General features: G+C 40.1%; 1 protein-coding gene across 1 annotated transcript in view; it reads right to left on the reverse strand.

Annotated features, from left to right (window-relative positions):
• The window catches only part of ASIP (agouti signaling protein), a 212,154-nt gene that overhangs the window by 107,009 nt on the left and 82,019 nt on the right, over positions 1–23,126 (reverse strand). The window contains exon 4 of the mRNA XM_060123983.1: positions 6,781–6,944. The gene's annotated coding sequence lies outside the window, so the exon portion shown is untranslated. The remainder of the gene's footprint in view (positions 1–6,780; positions 6,945–23,126) is intronic.

Genomic DNA, 23,126 nt, shown 5'->3' on the forward strand with positions numbered 1-23,126 from the left:
TCAGTGTGGATCTCTACCTGCAGTATGGCCTACTGCCTCTTCCTGGAGAGGCTCCCTACTCTGGGAACAAAGTATGAGATAAGCAGTGCTTTAGTGTTTGACAGGCTAACCTGCTTGAGGAATTAACTTGCCTTATTTTCTGTGGTGTCAGCCATTTCTGTTCTTTGTGAAAGAATGAACTATTCCTATCTTCTACACTCGCCATCCCAAAAGAGTAACTGAGGGCCTTTTGTTCTGGAGATCAGGGCTTCATTCGCCTCAGAAAAGAAAAATAAAAGAAATCAACAGGCTTTTGTTTTTGAAATCAGCCCAGGTCTCAGAGGGGATACAGCTGTTTTGTCTGAGACAAAGAAGGGCTCTTAGGATTAGAGGAGGGCAGAGGAGAGAGAATGTCCTGAGCCTGGCTCTGAAAGGGATGGTGGTAAGGGGCACTGCAGTCTCCTTGAGCAGCCAGGTCCTGCTCCCACTCTCCTACAGACCCCTGGCACAGTAGGACCTTGAATGGGGATGACTTTGTGCTCAAAGAGGTGACCAAAGGCACTGCTATTATGGAGCCTCAGCAGAGGTCTCTATGCCCCAGTTAGGCCTAGAGAAAGGGTCCTAGAACAGACAGTTGTCACGGGCGAAGAGCTCCAAAGGCGGCAGGCACTAACTGAGAGACATTTCTGAAATACCTGCGAGCTCCTGAAAAGAGGACCAAAATTGGATTTTCCACCCACTGGTGGATGGGAGCCAAGGATATTTAATTTAGATAACTACAGAAATATGACATATTCACAACCTGTGTGTCATGGAACAGTGTTTAATGCCAGCCTTCACATTTTCCTTTAAAGTATTTAGGTTTCCTGGCTCAAGGAACCCCCCAGCTTGATTTGTTTAACCCTGCCTCTCAGGAGTTGGAGGCTAGAAGTGTTCCAGGATACGGGTATGGGCATGCATGCTGCTCTGTGAGTGTGCCTCACACCTGAGCACCTATTCCGGTCAGCCTCATGTCAACTCAGTAGGAGCCTGAGTCAAAGTGGGAGGAAAGGGAACTAGGCCGAGTGGCACACAGACTGGGACTGCTCAGCGCTGGGACTCCCTAAGCCTTACTGTGAAGTCCATCCACAAGTCTGCACTGCCCCCAGGTGGCCACATCAGAGCTCTGGTTTGGGGAGAAGAATATCTGAGCTGTGTGTGTCTCAGTGGAACTCTTTGGAGACCCAGTAGTGGGGAGACAAGGGGAGAAGCCAAGACACTCGATCATCAAATTGGGTACTGGAACGTTTAAGGAATGCCTTTCTTCAATATCACTATGTAATTTTTCGTATAAACTTAAAATATATTCAGAGAAATCAATTCAGTTCACTACCTAAAATGTTCAGGGACTTAGGGCAAGAAGATGCTAGGTAACTGAGGTTAGCTAAAATAATTTTTCAGTTTTTACCATTGGAGACTTTTTTTAAAAGCTAAGATTAATTTTCTGACATTCAGTCAGTCAAACAATTATTGGGGGCTTAGTTTATGCCATGCACTCTACTAGAAATGGTGGATATAAAGACATTGTCTCTGCCTACAAAGAGCTTACAGTCCAGAAGAAGAGATAATATAATATAATTATAAAAATAAATAATAAATGAGCCTTGTGCATTGATAGAGGTATATATAAGATATGCCAGCACCTTATGGACCAGGGGATGGGGCTAGTCAGGGAAGGCTTCTCAGAAGAAGTGATATCTGAGCTGAACCTTAAATGATGAATAGGATTTAGCTATGTGGGGTTGGGGTGTTGACAACAGAAAGGGACCACATTTCAGACAGAAAGGCCAGTCAGTGATAGCAAATATGTGGAGGGAAATAAGGATGGGGGCAGGAAGGGCCCAAAGGTCAGGAGAAACAGACAGGGAGAGCCTTACATATATCAGATTAAGGAGCCTGGACCATATCCTGTGATGCTGCTGAAACATTTTAAATAGGAGAGACATATGGTCAGACTTAATTTACAAATATTGTGCTAGCAGAGGTATGGAGGGTGGATTGATGTGACATATCGGGAAACAAGAAGACCAGAGAAAATAATCAAGGTTAAAGCAGAATAATACAGGGGAAAGACAAATGAGCACCTGAATTAGTAAGTTTGGGAGAGAAGCAACAGACCTAAGGGCCTTGGATGCAAAGGGATGAGGGCAAAGCAAAAATCAAGGAAGGCTCTCTAGCGTCTAGCTCAGGTGACTATGTGGCTGATGGTATCACCAATTAAATGCTAAATTCCGAAGGAAGAGAAGGGCTGAGTGAAGAAGCGGGTGAGTTCCGTTTACTCTACCATATCTGTGGGATACACTGAAATAGTTATCTAGGAATCTATTAGAAATAAAAACTAAAGTTCTGGGGAGAGATTTAAGCTAGACATGCAGACTTGGGTGTTACTGGCATATAGGTTATAATTAAAACCAGGGGAACAGATGAGGTCACCCAGGGAGAATGGGAATAGAGAAAAGGACAGAAATCCAAGGACTAAACTCTGGAATGGGTTAGGAAAGCTTTGGTCATATTGTCTTGTACATTTTTCTGGGACTTTGGAGTTTACCAATTGCTTTTATATCTCTTATCTTACTCAACTCTCATCTGAGGTGTTCTGTAAACTAACTGGTAAAGGCAGGTGTGATTGTGCTGATTCCAAGACTGCAATAGATCCAACCCACTGAATGAGCAGGAGGTGGGAGCCAGCAGTCCCCCCCTTATATCCTTCACAGAGGATATTCCCAGCTGTTGACTGAGAGCCCTAGGTTAGCGTGACCCAGTATGAATTCTTAAAAGGACTTGAAATCCTTGCCTAGACTTCTGGTGAAGACCTTGGCCGGCCTGTGGCCTGCGTTGGAAGGGCTGTGGAGGAGCAGTGGCAGAGCTGACAGGAGCCTGCCTGCCTGCCTGCCTCTGTGGGTCCTGAAGACAGCAGTCCATTAGTCCCGCCTGACCAAGGGCCGCAGGCTAGGAGGAGAGGCATCCTTTCCAGAGACAGAAATAAGGCAGCAACAGAATTTTCTTCTCCCTGAATGCCTGTGGTCAGCAGGAGGCATTAAGGCTGGCCTGGGCCTGTAAGAAGGTCTGTATCGCAGAGGCAGATGGATAGTCTAAGCAGGATGCGGAAATGCCACACGCCAGCAGAGTAGAATCTGTTCTGAGGTTTGAACCTTGCAAAGAATAGTTCTTCCTCCTCTTTTAGACTTGAGGATATGGCTTTTGATAAGCGATTTTATTTATACTTGTGATGGTCCTGTCTCATTTTCATGTGGTGAAACCACTCCAAAGTAACTTCCCCTTGTAAAGGTCATTTACAGTAAGTGATGTGCTCCAGGTACATCTTGCACTGAAAACAAACCATCGAGGGACTTCCGTTACCTCTCCTATCTAAGAGCCTGGTACTCTAAGTTTGTATCCACTAGAGTATATTTTCTTGATTTTGCACAGATGATATGAGTGATGGATACATAAAGTCTGTACTAACTACTATTTATAAAATAAAATATGAGTCTCTCAAAGGCAGTTTGGAAAATTCAGGGCCCTCCTAAGAGATAAATGAAAACACCATCAGTAGACCTGCAACCCTGAGGAAGTCCATCTTAAAGTTACTAGGCCTGTGGACAGGGATGAAACGGGCAAACCTCAAGTACTTTGCCCTAGTCCAGAGCAGGGAATTGACTTTTTCTCTGAGAAGGAACTTTAGAGGCCAAAGGAAAACAAAGATTGAAAATAAATTCCTCTCCGAAAGGGTATAAACTTGCTGTGGAAAAGATTTCAGAAGTCTTCAGGCTAATGAATCATTCTCCCCAGCCTAGTTTCATGCTGAGGCTCTGTGCCCAAATTCTAACAAAGAACCAGCTTCTGATGGTGGCTAGAATTATTCATTTATAACTCCCCTCCCCATTTGTGGATTATCAATGACAACGTCTAAATGAACAGTTGGTTCCCCTTTGTGCCTCATTCACCAATCTGTACATTCCCAAAGACTACCAATTTTTATTTTCAACCCAGGTTAAACATACTCAGGAACCTGATGCCAAGTGCCACTCCAAATCCCAAAGTTAAATATAAATGATTTGGGGGTTGTCTATTGTTTTAGAGAATTCCTGGCAAGCTCCCTACAGAAAAATGAAAGTTGACCTCATTAAAAAATCATGTCATAATCACTGGCCCATTTTCTTTCTAGTTTTGGTGATGATATCCTTATATCAGGAAAGCAGAATTAAATTGTCAGATTCCTGAAGCACTTCGCCTTTGGACTTACCTGTGGAAATTGCTGAGTGGGAAGGGTCAGTGAACTGGGGCTCCAGGATTTGGTTCAACTTTGGCAGCCTGACAGAAACCATCCCCTGCCTTCCCACTGCTTTTTATGCAGCCCTGAGCTGTTAATGACCATCAGCTGTGGGGCCACCCCTCTGATCCGTTTTTGCCTGGCCTCCCGGATCTTCAGTTCTTTCAGGGCTACGGGGCTTCTATATTCTCCTGCTCCCTGGCTTCCTCTGCCTCAAGGATCTCCACTTCCCAGAGTGTTGCCAACTCAGCAGGAGTTTCCCTGGTGTGAGTTCTTTTGCTTTATGGCAACTGAGCTCTCACGTTTCTAATCTGGAGTCACCCTGAAATTAAGGTGCAAAAAACTGAATTTTGGAGACCAAAGGGATTTAGTGAAATTGAATTTCAGGTATTGTCTAGGTCTTCTTGGAGTTGATCGTGCTGTGTGGGGGCCTCCTGTCCATGGCTTTGGAGCAGTTTGATAATTTGAAATATCACTTAGCCATGATAGGTCCCTGGTACAGCCAGGATCCAGCAGATTTCTGAACTAGGTCTCCATCCAGTGCCATTCTCGAAGTTGAATCAACACCACTTACAAGCGATGTGACCTTGGGCAAGTTGTTTAACCTCTTTGGGCCTCAGTTTCCTCAGATGTAAAATGGGAGCAATGATACTCCAGAGTGTTAATATAAACTTATAAATGAGATTTTTGTGTAACACATGGTAGATGCTCAATGAATTTCAGTCCCTTAACCCTACCCTTTACATTTTAAAGGGAATCTATTCACCTGCCTCATCTCTTGCTTAGTAGGCGGGGTGAGGCTTGGGTTGGTACCTCTAGGGTACCTCTAGGAAAGATGTTGGGTAATAGGAAGTCACAGGGATTGGTCTCTCTTTCTCAGATCCTAGGTTACACTGGTAAGACCAATAGATCCTCTGTCTGAATTCAGCTCCACTTCAGAGAATGCTTGCAAGTTCATTTCTGGGAAAAGCCTGTTAGTAAGCAAGACCAGGACTCCTCATTAACATACTGCAGCCCAGAACCTTGGAGATGACAGTAATTTAATCTTACACTATGGGGTAGAATGTGCTAGGCCATATATCTGGATTTTGTATATGGCTCTCAAGAGCAGAAGTACTTGTCACAGAACATGACATTACCAGGTCCATAGTCTAGATAATTATTTGCACAACTCCCAACTCTTTGCAGCAGGAATCCTCTTATTCATGTTTATTTCCCTTAAGTACCAACCATATTGCATATTGAAAGTGCTCATTAAATTGGATTAAATTAACTCAGTATCCCAGAGTATGACACTGAAGAAAAAGAAAGTAACTTAACACTGCTAGAGCACAAGATCTAGACTGACTAAAATAACCAGGAAGAAACCAAAGCTGAGCAGAATCTTTTCTATGTACCAGACTTTGCTCTATGTACCACATAACTTTTATCTGTGGACTTTCGCCATCTGTTAGAAAACAGTCATTTCACTCAAGAAGACTATCTTAGAAATATGTTGTTAGTAGTGTAACTGGCTAGAACAGTGGCTGGAATAGATAGTCTTGTTCCTGAAGCCATGCCTAGTTACCAGCAAGAGATAACCACCACCAACCCCACCACCACCCCCACCCCCGACCACCACCAACCCCACCCCCACCCCCCGACCCCCGGGATGTGTTAGGAAGACAGCAGTGTGTTACCAGTCATTCTGTGCTGCCTGGGAAGAGTGCTATTGCTTAGAATTTAACTTTCTCAGTCAATTATTACCTCCTCTTTGTTTTGTCCTCGATGTTTATAGAGTATTTGCTACTGTTAATTCATTAATTAAAATTCCCCTTTCCCTTAAGGCACAGTTTTGTTACTTTCCAGCTCATCATTAGTATGTTTGTTTGTTTGTTTTGTTTTGTTTTTGACTGAGAGCTGAAATGGAAGTGTTCTGAACTGGAGGAGAGAGGAGTAGAGAAAGTGATTTAATCTTAGAATGGATCGGGGTGTTAATAGACTGCTGATGAGGTTGTCTCCTCCACTAAACTTTAACTCCTGAGGGCATAGACTGTGTCTTATTCGTTTGTGTATCCCCCTGCCTAGTGGAGTTCCATGGTGGCTGTTTAATAAATACTTACTGATTAATAAATGTGTCAAATATAACCAACGTTGCATAAAGTTATAGGTGTAAAATTGGTAGTATAGGTAATATGCACCAGAGAATCTCTGAAGAAGAAGAAATCACCTTGGGTCAGGATGGTCAAGGAAACTTCTGTGGAAGGAATAAGAAAGTTCCACGGAAGAATTTAACTCTCTGGACAGAGATGGGATAGAATGCGGAAAGGGTATGGGCTTCCAAATCACTTATATTCTGTGAACCTCAATTTCTCCTCTATCTAAACATTTATATTTAAAAAATGGGAATAGTAAACATATCATAAGTAAAGAGTAAATGAGATAGCTATATAAAGTAATTAGTACAGAGTGTGATGCACACAAAGAATTTTCTTCCCTTTGTAAGTTACCTTTCTTTTACTAGCCTGTATAGTCATCCCATTGGATTTGAAAGCTGTCCTGACAGTATTCTGGAGTCCATGGTGTCATTTCCTTCACCAACCAAAGAGCTTTCTAGACATCAGTGGAGATATTCCCCTGGTGGAAGATACTTCAGAGAGGCTTTGTTCCTTCTCTAAGAAAAAATGAGATAAATAAGCATGCTAAATACTTTCTATTTTCAAACCTTGAGCACATATGACCATGTTGGACATGGGACACCTTTACTAGGCAATGCATCTCCAATTTTATTTCCATTTCCACCTTGAAGAACTTTATTATGGGAAGAGCTCTTGGAGACAATTTAGTACATCTCTTTTATTTTACATATTAAAAACCCCTCAGCCCAGAGCAATTAAGTGATTTACTCAGCTAGTTAGTGGAAGAATTGTGAACTATACTTGGGGGCTTTTGATTTCTTACCCAGTGCTCTTTACAACATATCAGGCTATTTCACATTTTCATCAACGCTGGCAACTCGGTTTTTTTGGGGCGAGGGGATTCAGAGACGTCCTATATGTGAGCTCTGGCTTGTCTATCAAATGACTAGGAGGATCAAGTGATTAATACAAATATAAGATATTCCTGATAAATTCATGACTCCTGACTTTTGCAATATTGGTTATTCTAGATGACTTCTTGGTCCTGCAAGACGACATTTTGTTATTTCCCAAGATATTCACTTTTTTCAAGTTTGAACACATTGTTAACATCTTCTAATTTTATATTCCAAATTTCGATTAAATTTTATCTGGAGACTCTGGGAGGGCTCACGCCAAGGAGTACTTCCCAGAACTTCTGCTGTCAGTGTCCTTGTCCCCACCGTGAGCCACAGCCACCCCCCACCTCTGCAGGAGACCCCCCCAACACCAGCAGGAGGAGTCATTAATGAATTAATGTACCAAGTGAATCTCAGATATGTGGAGTGAAAAATATCTGTACTGACACCCTCTGGCGACCTACACGCGGAGGCGGGGCCACATCCAAAGCTGAGCCCCGGGAGCTGTGAGAACAAAGAAGAGAAAGGGAAATCCCTCCCAGCAGCCTCAGAAGCAGCGGATTAAAGCTCCACAATCAACTTGATGTACCCTGCATCTGTGGAATACATGAATAGACAACGAATCATCCCAAATTGAGGAGGTGGACTTTGAGAGCAAGATTTATTATTTTTTCCCCTTTTCCTCTTTTTGTGAGCGTGTATTGTGTATGCTTCTGTGTGAGATTTTGTCTGTATAGCTTTGCTTCCACCATTTGCCCTAGGGTACTATCTGTCTTTTTTTTTTCTTAATAATTATTTTTTATTTTAATAACTTTATTTTATCTTATTTTATCTTCTTTCTTTCTTTCTTCTTTCCTTCCTTCCTTCCTTCCTTCCTTTCTTCCTTTCTTTCTTTCTTTCTACTTTTTCTCCCTTTTATTCTGAGCCATGTGGATGAAAGGTTCTTGGTGCTGCAGCCAGGAGTCAGTGCTGTGCCTCTGAGGTGGGAGAGCCAACTTCAGGACACTGGTCCACAAGAGACCTCCCAGTTCCACATAATATCAAATGGCGAAAATCTCCCAGAGATCTCCATATCAACACCAGCACCCAGCTTCACTCAATGACCAGCAAGCTACAGTGCTGGACACCCTATGCCAAACAACTAGCAAGACAGGAACACAGCCCCACCCATTAGCAGAGAGGCTGCCTAAAATCATAATAAGTCCACAGACACCCCAAAACACACCACCAGACGTGGACCTGCCCACCAGAAAGACAAGATCCAGCCTTATCCACCAGAACACAGGCACTGGTCCCCTCCACCAGGAAGCCTACACAACCCACTGAACCAACCTTAGCCACTGGGGACAGACACCAAAAACAACAGGAACTACGAACCTGCAGCCTGCAAAAAGGAGAGCCCAAACACAGTAAGATAAGTAAAATGAGAAGACAGAAAAACACACAGCAGATGAAGAAGCAAGATAAAAACCCACCAGACCTAACAAATGAAGAGGAAATAGGCAGTCTACCTGAGAAAGAAATCAGAGTAACGATAGTAAAGATGATACAAAATCTTGGAAATAGAATAGACAAAATGCAAGAAACATTTAACAAGGACCTAGAAGAACTAAAGATGAAACAAGCAATGATGAACAACACAATAAATGAAATTAAAAATACTCTAGATGGGATCAATAGCAGAATAACTGAGGCAGAAGAACGGATAAGTGACCTGGAAGATAAAATAGTGGAAATAACTGCTGCAGAGCAGAATAAAGAAAAAAGAATGAAAAGAATTGAGGAAACTCTCAGAGACCTCTGGGACAATATTAAATGCACCAACATTTGAATTATAGGGGTTCCAGAAGAAGAAGAGAAAAAGAAAGGGACTGAGAAAATATTTGAAGAGATTATAGTTGAAAACTTCCCTAATATGAGAAAGGAAATAGTTAATCAACTCCAGGAAGCACAGAGAGTCCCATACAGGATAAATCCAAGGAGAAATACGCCAAGACACATATTAATCAAACTGTCAAAAATTAAATACAAAGAAAACATATTAAAAGCAGCAAGGGAAAAACAACAAATAACACACAAGGGAATCCCTGTAAGGTTAACAGCTGATCTTTCGGCAGAAACTCTGCAAGCCAGAAGGGACTGGCAGGACATATTTAAAGTGATGAAGGAGAAAAACCTGCAACCAAGATTACTCTACCCAGCAAGGATCTCATTCAGATTTGATGGAGAAATTAAAACCTTTACAGACAAGCAAAAGCTGAGAGAGTTCAGCACCACCAAACCAGCTTTACAACAAATGCTAAAGAAACTTCTCTAGGCAGGAAACACAAGAGAAGGAAAAGACCTATAATAGCAAACCCAAAACAATTTAAAAAATGGGAATAGGAACATCCATATCAATAACTACCTTAAATGTAAATGGACTAAATTCTCCCACCAAAAGACACAGATTGGCTGAATGGATACAAAAACAAGACCCATATATATGCTGTCTACAAGAGACCCACTTCAGACCTAGAGACACATACAGACTGAAAGTAAGGGGATGGAAAAAGATATTCCATGCAAATGGAAACCAAAAGAAAGCTGGAGTAGCAATTCTCATATCAGACAAAATAGACTTTAAAATAAAGACTATTAGAAGAGACAAAGAAGGACACTATATAATGATCAAGGGATCGATCCAAGAAGAAGATATAACAATTGTAAATATTTATGCACCCAACATAGGAGCACCTCAATACATAAGGCAAACACTAACAGCCATAAAAGGGGAAATCAACAGTAACACATTCATAGTAGGGGACTTTAACACCCCAATTTCACCAAAGGACAGATCATCCAAAATGAAAATAAATAAGGAAACACAAACTTTAAATGATACATTAAACAAGATGGACTTAATTGATATTTATAGGACATTCCACCCAAAAACAACAGAATACACATTTTTCTCAAGTGCTAAAGGAACATTCTCCAGGATAGATCATATCTTGGGTCACAAATCAAGTCTTGGTAAATTTAAGAAAACTGAAATTGTATCAAGTATCTTTTCCGACCACAATGCTATGAGACTAGATATCAATTACAGGAAAAGATCTGTAAAAAATACAAACACATGGAGGCTAAACAATACACTACTTAATAACGAAGTGATCACTGAAGAAATCAAAGAGGAAATCAAAAACTACCTAGAAACAAATGACAATGGAGACACGATGACCCAAAACCTATGGGACGCAGCAAAAGCAGTTCTAAGAGGGAAGTTTATAGCAATACAATCCTACCTTAAGAAACAGGAAACATCTCGAATAAACAACGTAAACTTGCATCTAAAGCGATTAGAGAAAGAAGAACAAAAAAAACCCAAAGTTAGCAGAAGGAAAGAAATAATAAAAATCAGATCAGAAATAAATGAAAAAGAAATGAAGGAAACAATAGCAAAGATCAATAAAACTAAAAGCTGGTTCTTTGAGAAGATAAACAAAATTGATAAACCATTAGCCAGACTCATCAAGAAAAAAATGGAGAAGACTCAAATCAATAGAATTAGAAATGAAAATGAAGAAGTAACAACTGACACTGCAGAAATACAAAAGATCATGAGAGATTACTACAAGCAACTCTATGCCAATAAAATGGACAACCTGGAAGAAATGGACAAATTCTTAGAAATACACAACCTGCCAAGACTGAATCTGGAAGAAATAGAAAATATGAACAGACCAATCACAAGCACTGAAATTGAAACTGTGATTAAAAATCTTCCAACAAACAAAAGCCCAGGACCAGATGGCTTCACAGGCGAATTCTATCAAACATTTAGAGAAGAGCTAACACCTATCCTTCTCAAACTCTTCCAGAATATAGCAGAGGGAGGAACACTCCCAAACTCATTCTACGAGGCCACCATCACCTTGATACCAAAACCAGACAAGTATGTCACAAAGAAAGAAAACTACAGGCCAATATCACTGATGAACATAGATGCAAAAATCCCCAGCAAAATACTAGCAAACAGAATCCAACAGCACATTAAAAGGATCATACACCACGAACAAGTGGGGTTTATTCCAGGAATGCAACGATTCTTCAATATATGCAAATCAATCAACGTGATACACCATATTAACAAATTGAAGGAGAAAAACAATATAATAATCTCAATAGATGCAGAGAAAGCTTTTGACAAAATTCAACGCCCATTCATGATAAAAAACCCTGCAGAAAGTAGGCATAGAGGGAACTTTTCTCAACGTAATAAAGGCCATATATGACAAACCCACAGCCAACATCGTCCTCAATGGTGAAAAACTGAAAGCATTTTCACTAAGATCAAGAACAAGACAAGGCTGCCCACTCTCACCACTCTTATTCAACATAGTTTTGCAAGTTTTAGCCACAGCAAGCAGAGAAGAAAAGGAAATAAAAGGAATCCAAATCAGAAAAGAAGAAGTAAAGCTGTCACTGTTTGCAGATGACATGATACTCTACATAGAGAATCCTAAAGATACTACCAGAAAACTACTAGAGCTAATCAATGAATTTGGTAAAGTAGCAGGATACAAAATTAATGCACAGAAATCTCTGGCATTCCTATACACTAATGATGAAAAATATGAAAGTGAAATCAAGATAACACTCCCATTTACCACTGCAACAAAAAGAATAAAATATCTAGGAATAAACCTACCTAAGGAGACAAAAGACCTGTATGCAGAAAATTATAAGACACTGATGAAAGAAATTAAAGATGATACAAATAGATGGAGAGATATACCATGTTCTTGGATTGGAAGAATGAACATTGTGAAAATGACTCTACTACCCAAAGCAATCTACAGATTCAATGCAATCCCTATCAAACTACCACTGGCATTTTTCACAGAACTAGAACAAAAAATTTCACAATTTGTATGGAAATACAAAAGATCCCCAATAGCCAAAGCAATCTTGAGAACGAATAATGGAGCTGGAGGAATCAGGCTCCCGGACTTCAGACTATAATACAAAGCTACAGTAATCAAGACAGTATGGTACTGGCACAAAAACAGAAAGATAGATCAATGGAACAGGATAGAAAGACCAGAGATAAACCCATGCACATATGGTCACCTTATCTTTGATAAAGGAGGCAGGAATGTACAGTGGAGAAAGAACAGCCTCTTCAATAAGTGGTGCTGGGAAAACTGGACAGCTACATGTAAAAGTATGAGATTAGATCGCTCCTTAACACCATACACAAAAATAAGCTCAAAGTGGATTAAAGACCTAAATGTAAGGCCAGAAACAATCAAACTCTTAGAGGAAAACATAGGCAGAACACTCTGTGACATAAATCACAGCAAGATCCTTTTTGACCCACCTCACAGAGAAATGGAAATAAAAACAAAAATAAACAAATGGGACCTAATGAAACTTCAAAGCTTTTGCACAGCAAAGGAAACCATAAAGAAGATCAAAATACAACCCTCAGAATGGGAGAAAATATTTGCAAATGAAGCAACTGACAAAGGATTGATCTCCAAAATTTATAAGCAGCTCATGCAGCTCAATAACAAAAAAACAAACAACCCAATCCAAAAATGGGCAGAAGACCTAAATAGACATTTCTCCAAAGAATATATACAGACTGCCAACAAACACATGATAGAATGCTCAACATCATTAATCATTAGAGAAATGCAAATCAAAACTACAATGAGATATCATCTCACACCAGTCAGAATAGCCATCCTCAAAAAATCTAGAAACAATAAATGCTGGAGAGGGTGTGGAGAAAAGGGAACACTCTTGCACTGCTGGTGGGGATGTGAATTGGTACAGCCACTGTGGAGAACAGTATGGAGGTTCCTTAAAAAACTACAAATAGAACTACCATATGACCCAGCAATCCCACTACTGGGCATATACCCTGAGAAAACCATAATTCAAAAAGAGTCTTGTACCAAAATGTTCGTTGCAGCTCTATTTACAATAACCCAGAGATGGAAACAACCTAAGTGTCCATCATTGGATGAATGGATAAAGAAGATGTGGCACATATATACAATGGAATACTACTCAGCCATAAAAAGAAATGAAGTTGAGCTATTGGTAATGAGGTGGATAGACCTAGAGTTTGTCATACAGAGTGAAGTAAGTCAGAAAGAGAAAGACAAATACCATATGCTAACACATATATATGGAATTTAAGAAAAAAAATGTCATGAAGAACCTAGGGGTAAGACAGGAATAAAGACACAGACCCACTAGAGAATGGACTTGAGGATATGGGGAGGGGGAAGGGTAAGCTGTGACAAAGCGAGAGAGTGGCATGGACATATGTACACTACCAAATGTAAAATAGATAGCTAGTGGGAAGCAGCCACAGGTGTGTAGCACAGGGATATCAGCTCGGTGCTTTGTGACCACCTAGAGGGGTGGGATAGGGAGGGTGGGAGGGAGGGAGACGCAAGAGGGAAGAGATATGGGAAAATATGTATATGTATAACTGATTCACTTTGTTGTAAAGCAGAAACTAACACACCATTGTAAAGCAATTATACTCCAATAAAGATGTAAAAAAAAAAAAAGAAAAAAAAATTTTATCTGAATTTAATTTATCAGTGTATTATAAAATTAATTAAACTTTAACAGTTTAGGGCTTCCCTGGTGGCGCAGTGGTTGAGAGTCCGCCTGCTGATGCAGGGGACACGGGTTTGTGCCCCATCCCGTGAAGATTCCACATGCCGCAGAGTGGCTAGGCCCGTGAGCCATGGCTGCTGAGCCTGCGCGTCGGAGCCTGTGCTCCGCAACCGGAGAGGCCACAACAGTGAGAGGCCCGCATACCGCAAAAAACCCCCCAAAAAACCAACAACAACAAAAACCTTTAACAGTTTTAAACCATGTTTTTTTCCCTTAATAATTTTTCCCAGTGGATGTACCAGATTATTCCAAGAAATTCTTGAATACTTCTTTAGGCAAATTGGATGGAAACACATGTTCCTCAATTTTGTTTTCTGTATTTACTGAAGAATTATCTTCTCATTTTTTCTACCCTTAGAGGACAATTTACTCATTCATTCAACAAATATTTATTAAGTACCTGCTATGTGCCAGACTCCTTGCTAGGCAATGGGAATACAGTATTGAACAATGAAAACAATGGAAGTGGAGGGAGATGAAGAACAAACAACTGAAAAATGAAAAACAGAATCATAGCAAAAAATGAGAGTGCTAAAAAGAAAATGATTAGGATAATACCAAAGAGTAACTGGAAGGGGCTTACATTAGACAGGGTGGTCAGGAAAGGGTTCTCTAAGGGGGTGATGTTGAGATAAGACTTGAAGAATGAGAATGAACCAGTTATGCAAAGAGCTGGGAAAAGAGTGTTCTAAACAGAGGAAACTGCAAGTACTAAGATCCTGAGGCAGGAAGGGCTTGACATGTTTGAAGAGCAGGAGGGAGACCAACCTGGCTAGAGCATAGTGAACAAGAAGGAGAGAATGGGAGATGAGGCTGCAAAGACAGGTAGAGACTAGATCATTCAGGGCCTTGTCAGCCACAGTAAAGAGTTTGGATCTTAGCAACAGGAAGCAAAAAGTTTTAAACAGGGTAGTGACATAATCTATTTTTTTCCTTTTTAAAAAAGTGGAGATATGATTAACATACAATGAAATATACAATAATCATACAATACACAATATACACATGCAATCTGCATGTGTAAAGTGTGGTTTTGAAAACTGCATATGCCAGTATAACTCACACCTTATCAGATACAGAACATTTCAATCAGCCTAGAATGATTCCTCAAGCCCCTCCCCAATCATTCCCCACCCTCCTTCATAATAACTGTTAGATTTCTTTCACACAGATTAGCTTCACCTATTCTAGAACTTTATATAATTGGAATCATACAATATGTACTCTTCTGTGTCTGGCTTCTGTCATTTAGCATAATGTTTTTGAGGTTCATCCACAGTTTGTATCAGAAACTTCTTCCTTTTTAATTCTGAGTAGGATTCCATTTAATGGATATACCACAGTTTGTTTCTCCATTCACCTGTTGATGAACATTTGAGTTGTCCACTATAAATAAAGCTGCTATGAATATCCTTGTACAAGTCTTTTTATATACATATGGCTTCATTTCTCTTGGGTAAATAACTAGAAGTAGAATTGCAGGTGTGTAGGGTTAGGTGTGTGTTTAATTTAATGAGAAACTGACAGACGTTACCAAAGTGGTTAAATCATTTTTACACTCCCATCAACAATGTGTGAGATTTCTGTTTGCTGCACATCCATCCTCACCAACATTTGGCAGTGACAGTTTTTCTTTTGTTGTTGTTGTTGTTATTATTCTAGTGGGTGTAAAGTGGTATCTCATTGTGGTTTAATCTGTGTGTGTGTGTGTGTGTGTGTGTTTAACATCTTTATTGGGGTATAATTGCTTTACAATGGTGTGTTAGTTTCTGCTTTATAACAAAGTGAATCAGTTATACATATACATATGTTCCCATATCTCTTGCATCTCCCTCCCTCCCACCCTCCCTATCCCACCCCTCCAGGCAGTCACAAAGCACCGAGGTGATCTCCCTGTGCTATGTGGCTACTTCCCACTAGCTATCTACCTTACGTTTGGTAGTGTATATATGTCCATGCCTCTCTCTTGCTTTGTCACAGCTCACCCTTCCCCATCCCCATATCCTCAAGTCCATTCTCTAGTAGGTCTGTGCCTTTATTCCTGTCTTGCCCCTAGGTTCTTCATGACATTTTTTTTTCTTAAATTCCATATATATGTGTTAGCATACGGTATTTGTCTTTCTCTTTCTGACTTACTTCACTCTGTATGACAGACTCTAGGTCTATCCATCTCATTACAAATAGCTCAATTTCGTTTCTTTTTATGGCTGAGTAATATTCCATTGTATATATGTGCCACATCTTCTTTATCCATTCATCCAATGATGGACACTTAGGTTGTTTCCATCTCCGGGCTATTGTAAATAGAGCTGCAATGAACATTTTGGTACAAGACTCTTTTTGAATTATGGTTTTCTCAGGGTATATGCCCAGTAGTGGGATTGCTGGGTCATATGGTAGTTCTATTTGTAGTTTTTTAAGGAACCTCCATACTGTTTTCCATAGTGGCTGTACCAATTCACATCCCCACCAGCAGTGCAAGAGTGTTCCCTTTTCTCCACACCCTCTCCAGCATTTATTGTTTCTAGATTTTTTGATGATGGCCATTCTGACTGGTGTGAGATATCAATCTCACTGTAGTTTTGATTTGCATTTCTCTAATGATTAATGATGTTGAGCATTCTTTCATATGTTTGTTGGCAGTCTGTATATCCTGTGTGTGCTTTTTTTAATGAAATGTTTCCCATTAGAGTGGATTCTTTTTTTTTTTTTTTCAATTTATTTATTTTGCTTGCACCTGGTCTTGGTTGCAGAAGGTGGGCTCCTTAGTTGTGCTCGAGATCTCTTTTGTTGTGGCATGAATGTGGGATCTAGTTCCCTGACCAGGGATTGAACCCGGGCCCCCTGAATTGGGAGCATGGAGTCTTAACCACTGTGACACCAGGGAAGTCCCTAATTTGTGTTTTCTTGATGCATAATGCTGTTAAGGATTTTTTCATATGTTAATTGTGCACCTGTGCATTTTCCTTTATGAAGTGCCTGTCTCAGTTTTTATCCCTTTTTCAATTGGGCTTGTTTGTCTTTTTATTATTGAGTAGGAGTTATTTATATACAAATCCTTTGTCCTGTATGTGTATTGTGAATATTTCCTAGGCTAAGGTTTGCCTATTCATTTTCTTATCAGTGTCTTTTGAAGAAAAAAATTTTAAAAATTTGAGGTAGGAATAATTTTAAATTTATGAAAAAATTGGGAAAAATAAAAATAGTTCAGAAATTGCCTATATTTCCTTTACCTATGTTTACCTGTTAACATTTTTATCCATTTGCTTTATCATTTTCACTGTCTGTGTCTCTCTACACAGTCACACAACACATCTTGCCACACACACACACATAAACACAGTTTTTTTCTGAAGAGTCTGAGAATAAGTTGGAAGCATCATGGTCCTTTACCTCCAAATACTTCAGAGTATATTTCCTAAGAATAGGGATATCCTATGACTTAACCACCCGATGTTGATCAACTTCAGCAAATTTAGCATTGATATGAAACTTTAGTCAATTGTCCATACTCCAATTTTTTTTTTGATTTATTTTTGGCTGCGTTGGGTCTTTGTTGCTGCGCATGGGCTTTCTCAAGTTGCCGCGAGCGGGGGCTACTCTTCGCTGCAGTGCACAGGCTTCTCGTTGCAGGGGCATCTCTGGTGGCGGAGCAGGGGCTCTAGGCACGCAGACTTCAGTAGTTACGGCATGCAGGCTCAGTAGTTCTGGCTTGCAGGCTCTAGAGTGCAGGCTCAGTAGTTGTGGCACACGGGCTTAGTTGCTCTGCAGCATGTGGGATCTTCCAGGACCAGGGATCGAACCCGTGTCCCCTGCATTGGCAGGTGGATTCTTAACCACTGTGCCACCAGGGAAGTCCCCATACTCTAATTTTGTTAATTGACCCAATAACGTCAATTACGGAATTTCCCCCACCTCTCACACAAGATCCAGTCTAAAGTCAGGCACTGCATTTTGTTGTCAAGTCTCTTTAGTCTTCTTTAATCTTGAACATTTTCACAGCCTTTCTTTGTCTTTTATGACATTGACATTTTAAAAAATAGAACATTCCAAAAAAACAGAAACAGTTTTCGTTTGTCTGATGTTTCCTTATAATTAGATTCAGGTTATGCATTTCTGATCAGAATACTACATAAAAGCTCTCTTCTCCTCAGAGTTTAATATCCATTAAGGCATACAATATCCATCTATCCCTTATTTGTGATGTTGTGATCACCTGGTCAAGTTGTTTGATTTCTCTACTGTAGAGTTACTAATTTTTCCCTGATAACCAATAAACTATCTATGGGGACACACTTTAAGATCATGCAAATATCCTGCACCTCATAAAAATTTGCTCCTAGATTTAATATTCATTGATATTCTTGCCTGAGCTGATCTTTGTTATGATGGCTGCAAAATATGACTTCACAACCTCAGTATTGCCTCTGTATTTAGCAGTAAGCACTAGACGTTCTATTGTAAGCAACAGTATGTATGTATGTATAAATGTATGTATGTATCTATTTGCTATAAGTTGGGATTCATAGATTTCTATTTTTAATTGTGTATAATTTATTACTGTCTTTAATTATTTTGGTGCTAAAATTTCAAGATATTGTCATTATGAACTCCTTCAAGCTGGCTCTTTTGCCCTCAAGACACGTGCCCATTCTTATTTTGAGTAATTCCTTACTTTATAGCATAACAAGATGTTCCAGGCTCATCTTGTACCTCCTGTGCCCCAGGTCTGGAATCAATCATTTGCCCAAGGAGTCCTGGTTATACAAAAAAAATTTTTTTAAGTGAACATACAGTAAAATTGACTTTTTTTGTGTGTACAGTTCATTTTAACACATGTATAGATTCACGAACAGAATACAGAACAGTTCCATAACCCCAGAAAGTTCCCTCGTGCTGTTCCTTTGTAGTCCTACTCCCCACCCTGCCCTCATCACTAACTAACCCCTGGCAACCACTCTTTTTTTCTCTATCACTATAGTTTTTTGTCTTTTTGAAAATGTGATAAAAATGGAATAGTACAGTATGTAAGCTGCAACATCTGGGACAGGAGATTCCTTTCTGGCTTTTGACTATGAATGCAATGTCTTTAATAGTTATAGAAATATTGAGGTTATCTATTTCATCTTGAGTGACTTGTGATTTTCAAGGAATTAGTCCGTTTCATCTAAGTTTTTGAATGTATGTGCATAGTTGTTCACAGTCTTCCCTTATTATCTTTTTTTTAATTTTAATTTTTATTTTGGCTGTGTTGGGTCTTCATTGCTACTCACAGGCTTTCTCTAGATGTGGCAAGTGGGGGCTACTCTTCATTGCTGTGTATGGGCTTCTCATTGTGGTGGTTTCTCTTGTTGCAGAGCATGGGCTCTAGACGCATGGGCTTCACTAGTTGTGGCTCACAGGCTCTAGAGCACAGGCTCAGTACTTGTGGTGCATGGGCCTAGTTGCTCTGCGGTATGTGGGATCTTCCTGGACCAGGGAACGAACCTGTGTCCCCTGCATTGGCAGGCAGATTCTTAACCACTGTGCCACCAGGGAAGTCCCTCTTATTATCCTTTTTTTTTTTTTTTTTTTTTTGTGGTTCACGGGCCTCTCACTGTTGTGGCCTCTCCCGTTGCGGAGCACAGGCTCCGGATGCGCGGGCTCAGCGGCCATGGCTCACGGGCCCAGCCGCTCCGTGGTATGTGGGATCTTCCCAGACCGGGGCACAAACCCGTGTCCCCTGCATCGGCAGGCAGACTCTCACCACTGCGCCACCAGGGAAGCCCCTCTCTCTCTTATTAAGAGTGTATAATCACTTTCATTACTGCTAATGGTAATTTGTATCTTTTGTCTTTGTCGGTCTTGCTAGAAGTGTATCAATTTTACTCATCTTTTCAAAGAAGTGCTTTCTTTTCCTTCTTTTTTTTTTTCTTCTGTTTTCAGTTTCATTGATTCCTCTCTTACCTTTATTATTTCCTTCCTCTACTTGCCTTGGATTTAGTTTGTTCATCTCTGATTTCTTAAAGTGAAAGCTTAGTTTATTCATTTGAGATTTTTCTCCTTTTCTAATATAAGCATTTGGTGCTAAATTTCCCTCTAAGCATTGCATTCTAAAATTTTTGATTTGTTGTATTATTTTTGTTCAGTAAAAATTTTTTATAATTTCACCTGAGACTCTGATTTTTTTTGCTGTTGTTTTTATTAATTTTTATACTTTGACTTTTTGATTATTTAGAAACATGTTGTTTACTATCCAAATATTCGGAGATTTTCCTGTTATCTTTCTGGTTTTGATTTCTAGTCTAATTCCATTATGGTCCAAAAACATACTTTGCATGATATAAACTCTTTTAAATTTGTTAAGGTTAATTTTATAGCCCAGCATATGGCCTGTCTTGATTATACTTTCCATGTATACCTGATTAATTTTTCCATGTACACTTGAAAAAAATATTTATTTTGCTGTTGTTAGATGGAGTAGTCTATAAATGTCAGTTAGATCCATTTGGTTGAGTTCTTCTATATGCTTACTAATTTTTGTCTAGTAGTTCTATCAATTACTGAGAAAGGAGTGCTGATACTTCAACTATAATTGTGGAGTCCCCCATTTTTCCTTTCAATTCTATACATGAAGTTTTGCTTCATGTATAGAAATTCTATACATTTCAATTCTATACATGAAGTTTTGCTTCATGTATTTTGAAACTCTTCTGTTAGATATATACACATTTAGGATTATTATATATTCTTGGTGAATTTACCCTTTATCATTATGTACTGACCCTCTTAATCCCTGGTAATTTTCTTTGTCCTGAGACTTTGTAGTTCTTAGTTATTATTTCTTCAAATAATAATTTGTCTCACTCCCTCTTGCAAGAGCACTGAATCACAACTAACTGCTGAACAATCATCGACAGGAATGCACTAGAACTCACCGAAAAAGATATCCCACATCCAAAGACAAAGGAGAAGATGCAATGAGATGGTAGGAGGGGCACAATCACAATAAAATCAAATTCCATAACCACTGGATGGATGACTCACAAACTGGAGAACAATTATACCACAGAAGTCCACCCACTGGAGTGAAGGTTCTGAGCCCCACATCAGGCTTCCCAACCTGGGGGTCCGACAACGGGAGGAGGAATTCCCAGAGTTGACTTTGAAGGCTAGCGGGATTTGATTGCAGGACTTCAACAGGACTCGGGGAAACATGGACTCCACTCTTGGAGGGAACACACAAAGTAGCATGTGCATCAGGACCCAGGGGAAGGAGCAGTGACCCCATACAAGACTGAACCAGACCTACCTGATAGGGTTGCAGGGTCTCCTGTAGAGGCAGGGGGTGGCTGTGGTCCACTGTGGGGACAAGGACACAGGCAGCAGAAGTTCTGGGAAGTACTCTTTGGCGTTAATCCTCCCAGAGTCCGCCATTAGCCCCACCAAAGAGCCAGGTAGGCTCCTGTGCTGGGTCACCTCAGGCCAAACAACCAATAGGGAGGGAACCCAGCCCCACCCATCAGCAGACAAGCAGATTAAAGTTTTACTGAGCTCTGCCCACCAGAGCAACACCCAGCTCTACCCACCACCAGTACCCCCCATCAGGAAGCTTGCACAAGCCTCTTAGATAGCCTCATCCACCAGAAGGCAGACAGCAGAAGCAAGAAGAAATATAATTATGCAGCCTGTTGAACAAAAACCACATTCACAGAAAGATAGACAAAATGAAAAGGCAGAGGACTATGTACCAGATGAAGGAACAAGATAAAACCCCAGAAAAACAATTAAATGAATTAGAGATAGGCAACCTTCCAGAAAAAGAGTTCAGAATAATGATAGTGAAGATGATCCAGGCCATTGGAAAAAGAATGGAGGCAAAGATCAATAAGATGCAAGAAATGTTTAAAAAAGACCTAGAAGAAAATTGAGCTATTTGTAATGAGGTGGATAGACCTAGAGTCTGTCATACAGAGTGAAGTAAGTCAGAAAGAAAAAGACAAATACCGTATGCTAACACATATATATGGAATTTAAGGAAAAAAATGTCATGAAGAACCTAGGGGTAAAGCAGGAATAAAGACGCAGACCTCCTAGAGAACGGACTTGAGGTTATGGGGGGGGGAAGGGTGAGCTGTGACAGGGCGAGAAAGAGTCATGGGCATATACACACTAACAAACGTAGTAAGGTAGATAGCTAGTGGGAAGCAGCCACATGGCACAGGGATATTGGCTCGGTGCTTTGTGACAGCCTGGAGGGGTGGGATAGGGAGGGTGGGAGGGAGGGAGACGCAACAGGGAAGACATATGGGAACATATGTTTATGTATGACTGATTCACTTTGTTATAAAGCAGAAACTAACACACCATTGTAAAGCAATTATACCCCAATAAAGATGTTAAAAAAAAAAAGACCTAGAAGAATTAAAGAACAAACAGAGATGAACAATACAAAAACTGAAATGAAAAATGCACTAGAAGGAATCAATAGCAGAACACTTGAGGCAGAAGAACGGATACGTGACCTGGAAGACAGAAGGGTGGAGTTCACTGCTGTGGAAAAGAATAAAGAAAAAAGAATGAAAAGAAATAAAGACAACCAACGAGACCTCTGAGACAACATTAAACACAACAACATTTGCATTATAGGTCTCTCAGAAGGAGAAGAGAGAGAGAAAGGACCCAAGAGAATATTTGAAGAGACTATAGGCAAAAACTTCCCTAACATGGGAAAGGAAATACCCACCCAAGTCCAGAGAGCTCAGAGAGTCCCATGCAGGATAAACCCAAGGAGAAACAAGGCGAGACACACAGTAATCAAATTGACAAAAATTATTAAAAGCAACAAGGGAAAAATGACAAATAACATACAAGGGAACTCCCATAAGGTTAACAGCTGATTTCTCAGTAGAAACTCTATAAGCCAGAAGGGAGTGGCACCATATACTGAAAGTGATGAAAGGGAAGAACATACAACCAAGATTATTATACCCGGCAAGGATCTCATTCAGATTCGATAGAGAAATCAAAAGCTTTACAGACAAGCAAAAGCTAAGAGAATTCAGCACCACCAAACCAGCTCTACAATAAATGCTAAAGGAACTTCTCTAAGTGGGAAACACAACAAAAGAAAAGGACCTACAAAAACAAACC

Source organism: Lagenorhynchus albirostris, chromosome 15 (assembly GCF_949774975.1).
Source record: "Lagenorhynchus albirostris chromosome 15, mLagAlb1.1, whole genome shotgun sequence".
Classification (NCBI taxonomy): Eukaryota; Metazoa; Chordata; class Mammalia; order Artiodactyla; family Delphinidae; genus Lagenorhynchus; species Lagenorhynchus albirostris.